We start from the raw sequence: 8,116 nt of genomic DNA, 5'->3' as shown, positions 1-8,116 counted from the left end.
TCAGTTGCAGATGGATAATACCTTGAGAAAAACCCACACCTCCCCTAGGTGTGAGGCCAGATAGAGAAGGCTCCTGAAGGTACAAGGCAGAATCTTGCACTGCCCAGAGAGAGGTGGGCGGCATTCTCTGGGCAGCAAAGCCAAGTGCCTAGCTTTTAACGTGGTAATCCCTGCAGCTGAATAGGTCAGGATTCAGAGCTCAGGCAGAAATGACCTCAGTCCCCATCAGTCCCACATGTGATCTGGGGAGGCCAGCTGCTGATCAGGGCACCACAGCGGCTGTCTGGGCTCCCCACACCACAAACCAGAGCACGCAAGGGAGCACGGCAAATAGTTCTATTATTTCAGGATGTTTACAGGCTGACGCTTGCTGAGGAAATGTCCACACGTGAGCAAGTCATCTTTTTTTTAAAACCTCTTATCTAAACACAGGCATGGGCAGTCACAGAAACCCACCACTGGATTAATTCATTCAAAATGCATTTCCCGAGTGGCTAGGACACCACTGGGCAGACGCTCACCACGCCTCTGCCCTGTCCCAGACAGGGCACTGGGGATCCCCAACAGAGCACAGAAGTAGACTCCAGCATCAAAGCGTTCGCCGTCCAGTGGGAGATTTAAAACGGAGGGTAACAGCTGGTTAAAAGTGGGAGTGGGGCAGAGGGGGTGGTGCTCCAGATTAAAGTAGGCTTAAAAGGACTGCCAACCAAATGCAGCATACAGACTTTGTTTGGATCCTGATTTAAACAAACCAGTGATGAAGGTCACTTCTGAGACAATGAAGGAAATCTGAATATGCACAGATGCGACCAGAGAATTACTGTTAATTCTGCTACATGCAATAACAGCCATGTGGTCATGAAAGAACATTCTTTTCAAAATAGATATATGCTGGATTATATAGGGGCAAAATGACATGATATCAGAGATTTCCTTTAAAATATTTCAGGAATAAAAAATAGAAGGGAAGAAAAAGAGAGAGAGAGAAGATGAAGCCAGCCTGGCATGATCTTGGTTGTTGAAGCCGGATAATGAGTATTTGGGGCTCATTATACTATTGTCTCTCTTTTTGTGTTTGAAAATGTTCTTTTTTTTTTTTTTGGCTGTGCGGCTTGCAGAATCTTGGTTCCCCAACCAGGGATCGAACCCAGCCCCTCGCAGTGAAAGCACTGAGTCCTAATTGGACCACCAGGGAATTCCCTGAAAATGTTCATGATATTTTTAAACAGAGGACTGCAACACATCATGGTAGATATCCTAATGAACACTGGTATAAAAGGCAAAGGGGGACCTCCCTGGTGGTGCAGTGGATAAGAACCTGCCTGCCAATGCAGGGGACACAGGTTCGATCCCTGGTCCAGGAAGATCCCACATGCCACGGAGCAACGAAGCCCATATGCCACAACTACTGAGCCTGCGCTCTAGAGCCTGCGCGCCACAATTACTGAAGCCCGCGCGTCTAGAGCCCATGCTCCGCAACAAGAGAAGCCACCGCAAGAGTAGCCCCCGCTCGCCACAACTAGAGAAAGCCCACAAGCAGCAACAAATACCCAATGCAGCCAAAAAAATAAAAATTAAATTAAATCTTTAAAAAAATAAAATAAAATAAAAGGCAAAGGGGATATAGAGCAAAGAGCAAGGAGGATTTGTGAGAACCAGAAAATAAATCTGCCAAGTTTATGAGTGTTTTAAATACCATTTCATAGTGGGGTAGGAAGACACGTTCACAAATAATTACAATATAAGATGGAGAATCATAAGCACAGCAGGCGGCTGCACACACCAAGCCTCCAGGGTTCAGAGGATGGCCACGCGGTTTTTTCCTGTTTCCCTTAGTGTTTAATTCCCCACACAGACCTCACTCATGCAGAAAGAGGCCAGACCCCTAGCTTGGTCACTCACTAGCTGTGTGATTGGGGGAAAGTTCCTGAGCCTCAGTTTCCTCATCTGTAAAATGGGAATAATCCCACCTACTTCTTCAGAGGGCTAAAGTGGGGATCAAGTGATACAAAGATACAAAGAATGAAAAACCCCAGCATGATGTACAGTGTTTCCTTTCTTGGCTCTTTAAGCAACAGAGACCCTCTAGCCCTGGGAGGGCCTCAAAGATTGGCAATGTTCAGCCCAAATCTTGCACCCATACCCGAGCCCTCCCACCAGGGTCAAGGCTCTCCCTCAAGAAGGCAGGACCTACCCCCCACCCACCCCCCTTAGTAGAGAGTGAAAGGAACAGGCCCATGACTGGGAGGCACACCCAGATGGGGGTGTGGACATGGGTGGAGAGAATAGAGACACATCCCAATCACAGGCAGAGAGGGATTACTCAATGCTCCTCTGCTCATTACAGTTCCTGGGAATAGGCCTCCAATGACCAAGCTACAACCAGCCTTAGTCCTTAAGCTGCTTTATACTAAAGTGTAACTGGTTGGTAGTAGGCTAATCACAATTTTCTTTCAGAAGAGAAGGATGAGCAGAAAGGTAGCCCTGGGCCTGAAGAAGGAAGGAGGCAGTGATTTCATTTTTTATAAACCTAAGCTCCAACTATGGATTTCAATCACCTTAGAATCACAATTAGTATACCTCAACACCTGCCCTTCCCCCAAAACACAAAATAAAACTAGAATTGGTCCTAAGGTAGAGGTTATTTCAAATAACAGTCCTCCTGGGACTTCCCTGATGGTCCAGTGGCTAAAACTCTGCGCTCCCAATGCAGGGGGCCCGGGTCAGGGAACTAGATCCCACACGCAGCAACTAAAAGATCCCGCATGCCGTGACAAAGATCCCGTGTGCTGCAACTAAGACCCGGCCGGCACAGCCAGATAAATAAAATAAATATTAAACAAAAAAACACAACACATATAACAGTCTTTCTAAACCATCCCAGAAGCCAACTCTCAGGCGCAGGGCCAAGTCAATGGCAGAGGCAGACTTCCCCCTCAAATAGCACCCAAACACCAACAGTCAGTCCTTCCCCATCACAGCAAGACCAACACCGCCATCACCCCTGATGGAGGACAGGGTGGGCAAGGGGTCTGTAGGTTGAACAACCTGGGCTAACCTGGGTCAGTTCAAGTGCGTTGCTACAGAAGCACCCACAGGATCTTTGGATGGAATCTTTTCAGAGGCCAGGAGCCTGCAACACAGCACACCACTCTCCACAGCCATGGGGCAGCAGGAAGGGCACTGGACTGAGCTCTGGCAGAGTCTGGTTCAAATCCCAGCTCAGCCGCTTTCTATGTGACCTTGGGCACTTAGCCTACCTGAGTCTGTTTCCCCATCTCTAAAATGAGGAGGGCATGACTCTGAGAGTTTTTTGAGAGTTACTGTGACATTCTCAAAAAGTGCCTCAGGGCAGGACCTGTCCCTCAGTAGGCACTTAATACATCTGTCTTCACTCTGCCTGAAGGCCCGTTCTTAACTGCAGTAAGAGCTTCCAGAACATCAGGTGGGACTGCCCTGGAGAACTGAGGCCCCCCCGCCTTGGATCCACTTCCCCTGGAAAAGGGACAGGAACAGAGCTGGCCTGGGGGCCCAGGGGACCCCGGTGCCAGGGCACCCAGGCAAGCAAATGTCTGAGGGCCAACCGGCTGCTGGCTTTTTTTCCCACGGAGCCTGCCCATAAGGGGGCTGGTTAGTGGCTTCATCCTTCACCGAAACCACTGAGGGCTGCAGTGAGCAGGCAAGACTGACAGCAAGAGGTCCCCACACTGCTTAAGGTCCCTGCAGGGCCCAATGTGCCTCCAGATAAAAGCTCTTTGGGCTTTAAGAACCCAGGCTTTAGAATAAAACAATGTGGAAAGAGACACACGTTTACTCTGGTTTCAACAGCCTCCTCCTCATCCAGTAAAGGCCATTCCCAGTTCTGCCAGAGGCTGGTCTAGGATAAAGTTAACCCCACCTGCCCCGGCCTGGAAGCCAAGTCAGCGGCGCTTCTGCCCAGGGCCATTCGGCAAAGGCAAGGCGGGAGCCTGGGACGCCCCGGCGGGGGTGCTCCCGGGCCTGGGGAGAGCGCAGGCTGCTGGGGGCGCGAGGCTCAGAAAGGACAGCGCCACGGCCCCTCGGGCCACCGCCACCGTCCCAGACCCAGTCTCCGCCCGCAGGCGGCCAGGCCACCGACATTTGGCCCAACTTAACTTCCTGTTGTTAAGGAGGGAGGGGAACCGGGCGGGGGTTGATAGGCGGGGGGTTGGGGGGGGGCGCCCAGTGAAAAGCCGGGAAAGAACGTGACCGGCGAGGAGCCCAAATCGTGGGAAGATAAGTTTAGGGATGATTTTCTGCCCCGGCGGCAGGCGGTACTGATGGCGCGTCGCGCCCACTCCATGTCGACGTTTGGGTATTTTCTAGGCTTAGAATTGAAGAATTTGGGTGTTGGGGGGCGGAGTAAGAGGTAATTCGAGGTACTGGGTTCTAATGGATTCGGAGAGCGATAGGGGTACCCCGGCCTCCCTGGGCAGTGCCACCTGCTCGCTGGGCGCCCCGTGGGGTGGGTCTGAGGCGGGAGATGCTGCGGCGCACCTGACCCTCTCCGGCGCGGGCCAGGGCACAGAGTCCAGGCTCGGCCGCCACGGTCCCCGCCCGCCCTCCTCAGAGTCCCGCGCTCCCCTTACCCTTCCCCCGGTCTTACCGAGAGCCGCGCCGGCCGCCGAGCCTCGGGTGAGCCCTTGTCTTTGCCTAGGGCCGTGTGCGCAGCGGTCCGCACCCGGAGGCCGCCTGCGGATCTGGGAGCTACCTAGGCGGCCCCGCGCAGGCTTAGCCGGGCGAGCGCCTGCGGTTCTGCGCCGCGCCGCCAAGGGGACGGGGAGCCACCCCCATCGGCGGCGCGGCCAATGACAGGTCAACCAGGGGGCGCAGCCCCGCCCCCAGCCTGAGGCCCATAGCCAATGGCAGCGCGGCGAGGAGCCACCCACGCTCCCCGCCCGCCCCGCCCCTTTGGGGCCAGCTGTCACCGCGGCTGCAGCGGGCGCACGTGGGCTGTAGCCCAGCCCCAGGGTAGGGAGCAACCTTGCGCTCCTACCCAGACCAGTGCAGGTCTGAGACCAGCAGAGGGCCGATGGGGACGAGGCTTGGTGTTGCTGCTAGATGAAAACCCCGGTGCTGGTATCCAGATGTCAAGGTAGAGGTGAGGGCTGGGCTTCACGCTCCTTGGCCTAGGCAGCTGGAAAGCAAGCCTCAGCGTCCCCTTTTGGACTTGGGGGAACAGCATAGCACTTCCCTTACCGGCTGTGGACCTCCCTTCTTGCTTTGCTCCTTGACCACCCTGGGCTTCAGCAAACCCCTGCTAGCGGATAGACCCTTCCCCTCACCTGGACTGGCCTTGCTTAGAATAAAACTGGTGGGAAGAAGGGCAGTGGTGCAGACCACCCTTTACCTTCGTCACATCACCCAAGCACCCTCTTTTCTTGGCTGTCAAATGGCTACCTTAATCTCTGCTCTGCCCACCCTCACTGGCTGCCCACAGCTCCAGAGAGCGCCGTTCACAGTGTGAACAGTGTGAGGGTGTGAAGCCGCTTTGTGAACTGCAAATTCTGCAAACACCTTGGGCAGACTGCCCTGGTAGCAGTGATCATGAAACAGGGATCCCACGGGCAGGAGCTGTGTCTTACTCACCTCTGGGGCCCAGGGGCCTAACATGGGCTTGGCCCAATATAAATGTTCTTGCAACAGAGCTGACCCAGGGGGAGGAGAACAGGCAGGCTTGGGCAGTGAGAAAACAGTATTGTGGCTCCAGCCTGCTGGAATTTCCACAGCATCAGACCACCCTCTGGAGAAACTACATTCCCTTGCCAGGCAAGTGCAAATAGAGCAGTTTGCCCCCATCAAACCTGGGGCTTATTTTTTTTCCATACTCCTTACCATGTGATCCTACGCGAGGCCTTTTGGGTTTTCCCAGGGATTGTCCTCCTTGGTTGCTCTCTTAGCATCTTCAGAGTTCAGTCGACTTCCTGAACATGAACTTTCAGCAAAAGCCTTCCCTGTTCAGTTTGCAAGACTCAGTCAGCACTGATTCTCAGAGGGGCAGCTCTCCACTCTGATGGAACTCTGCCTGTGATGCCAGTTGACGAGGTATCCTCTACGCACATTATCTCATTTAATTCTGAGATAATGAATGAAATGGTGTGGTGACAGTGGCTCTGCATGGTACGCATTTTTATTATCATTCCCTTTTGCAGATGGGAAAACTGAGACTCAAAGAGGTAACGTAGCTTATCAAGGTCACATGGTTAATAAGTTTCAGAGCCTAGATTGATTCTGGATTCCAGAATCTACATGCCTAACCACTACGCAGTGGGGCCTCTGCCATCCTGCCCGTACTTCTGGAGTGCTGGACAGGCCAGGCCTATCCCTGAAGGAACTGCTCTGGGGCCTGACCTGCCCCCAGTCCATCCAAACGTTCTGTTGAGGTCAGGCCTGGGCACTGTTGGGGACAGGAGATGAGGTCAGCATGGCCCTGCCTTGTTTACAGAGTGACTGATAGAGGAAACAGCATTCCCTCTGCCCCCAGCCCAAATCCTCACTGGACACAGGCCTCTTGCTTCTGGCCTGGGCCTGAGACACCTATGCTAAGGATGGAGATGGAGACAGAACCATTCATTCATCTCACAGATGCTGCTGTGAGCTAGGTATGGTTCTTGCATTCATGCAACTTACTCAGCTGATAAATAATCAGAAGTACACAGTGCTATGGGAGCTGTATTCTTTATCACTTACATTTTTTATCATTCCCATCACCTTATCTATAGCACGTGTTCTCCAAATTAAACAAATTTAACACTCCTTCAGGAACACTGTGGGCCCACCACAGTGAGATACTACTGCTCAGCATAGACATTCTATTAGCTCAAAAACTAAAATTTATCAATGTGTTCCTGGGACCTCTGCCTCCTCTCTTCCCAACCTTTTTAACTTGGCGGGCTCAGGTGAAAAAGAATCTTGGGTCTGAAGGCTGAAGAGTGAATTTTCCTTGGATGTAGGGCAAGCTGGGGGCTGATGGAGGCTGATTGCAGGAAGGGAGATAAGCCTTGAGACCTCTTGAATCAGTGGTCAGAGTCCTTTGCCACCACATACAAGCCACCCTTGCTGGCCATCTCCTTGGGGGGTGGACAGGAATGGGGACAGAAGATCACAATAGTCCCTTCTCTGGACAAAGCAGGAGCCATGCGCTATCCTGCCGGACCCTGACTGTGCCTGGGAGTTTATACAACTAAGATCTTCAAAGAAAAGATCGTGCAATGTTAGAGTGGACTTGAAAGAAATATTATCTAAGCCCTTCACTGAACAGATTAAAGAAATTTAAAAATTAATGGGGAAGGGAAGGCACCACGAGAGTCACAGAGCACGGAAGTGGGTTCCAGGTCTCCGACGCCTCTGCTTCACTCTGAGCACGCCAGGCAAACTCAACCTCCTTGCGCCGTGGCTCAGTATTCTATATTTAATAACAATCTCTTCCCAGCCCACTCTTCTGGGATGGCGAATGTGTGCTTGTGAAGGTTGTCTGGGAGATGCAGATGGCCACATTAGCATCAGAGGGAGGGAGAGAAGGAAGGCACAGATTCGTCCCTAAAAATATCTACATCTCAGACTGGAAGCAATGGGTCTCAGCAGCACCACGCATGCCTCCCCGGAAAGAACTCCAGCTGGTGATCTCCATCATCATTGTTTATCCACCTGATGGCATCCTGCAGGGGCTGGACGGGTAGTGTGTCAGGCCTGGCTTCTTTTTATTTCCAGCCGAACAGTTGGCTTGAAGAAAGGTCAGAGTTGAACTAAGTGGATTCCCAATGCAGAGATTTCCTGCAGAGAAGTCCAAGTGGGTCTCACAGCGTTGGAATGGCAGGGGAAGGAGTGACCACCTGTGCCTCCTCCTCCAAATGAAAAAGGATCTGTGCCCTCGGACCCCTTCCTCACATGCATATGTTCCAGGAAGGGGTAAAACAGTGAGTGTGGTCTCACCAGCTTTCTCCCCAAGCCGCTATCAAAGGGCTTCGGTCTTTCAGAAGGAAGAGGAAGGCCGATATCTATACAGTCTGGTGACCTCGTTAGATGATGAGAAAAGGCTGATTGGCCCCAGTCCACCTTGGGAGCTATCTTTGGAGAAGGGTTTTCTAAGGAAGTGGAA

The 8,116-nt window shown here is 52.5% G+C and overlaps 1 protein-coding gene across 13 annotated transcripts in view; it reads right to left on the bottom strand.

Annotated features, from left to right (window-relative positions):
* Positions 1–4,809, bottom strand: part of MICAL2 (microtubule associated monooxygenase, calponin and LIM domain containing 2) — a 231,315-nt gene extending 226,506 nt beyond the window's left edge. For 4 of the 13 annotated variants that reach the window (XR_014267792.1, XM_082475992.1, XM_082475993.1 and 1 more), the window contains exon 1: positions 4,625–4,802. The gene's annotated coding sequence lies outside the window, so the exon portion shown is untranslated. Of the gene's footprint in view, positions 1–4,624 lie in introns of all 13 variants that reach the window. The other 9 variants (XM_082475982.1, XM_082475987.1, XM_082475985.1 and 6 more) reach the window with 4 other exon arrangements.
* Positions 4,810–8,116: the final 3,307 nt, after the last annotated feature.

This window comes from Balaenoptera physalus, assembly GCF_965194825.1.
Source record: "Balaenoptera physalus genome assembly, chromosome: 10".
Taxonomy (NCBI): Eukaryota; Metazoa; Chordata; class Mammalia; order Artiodactyla; family Balaenopteridae; genus Balaenoptera; species Balaenoptera physalus.
The sequence above is the reverse complement of the archived record's forward strand: the minus strand, read 5'-3'. Positions and strand labels throughout refer to the sequence as shown.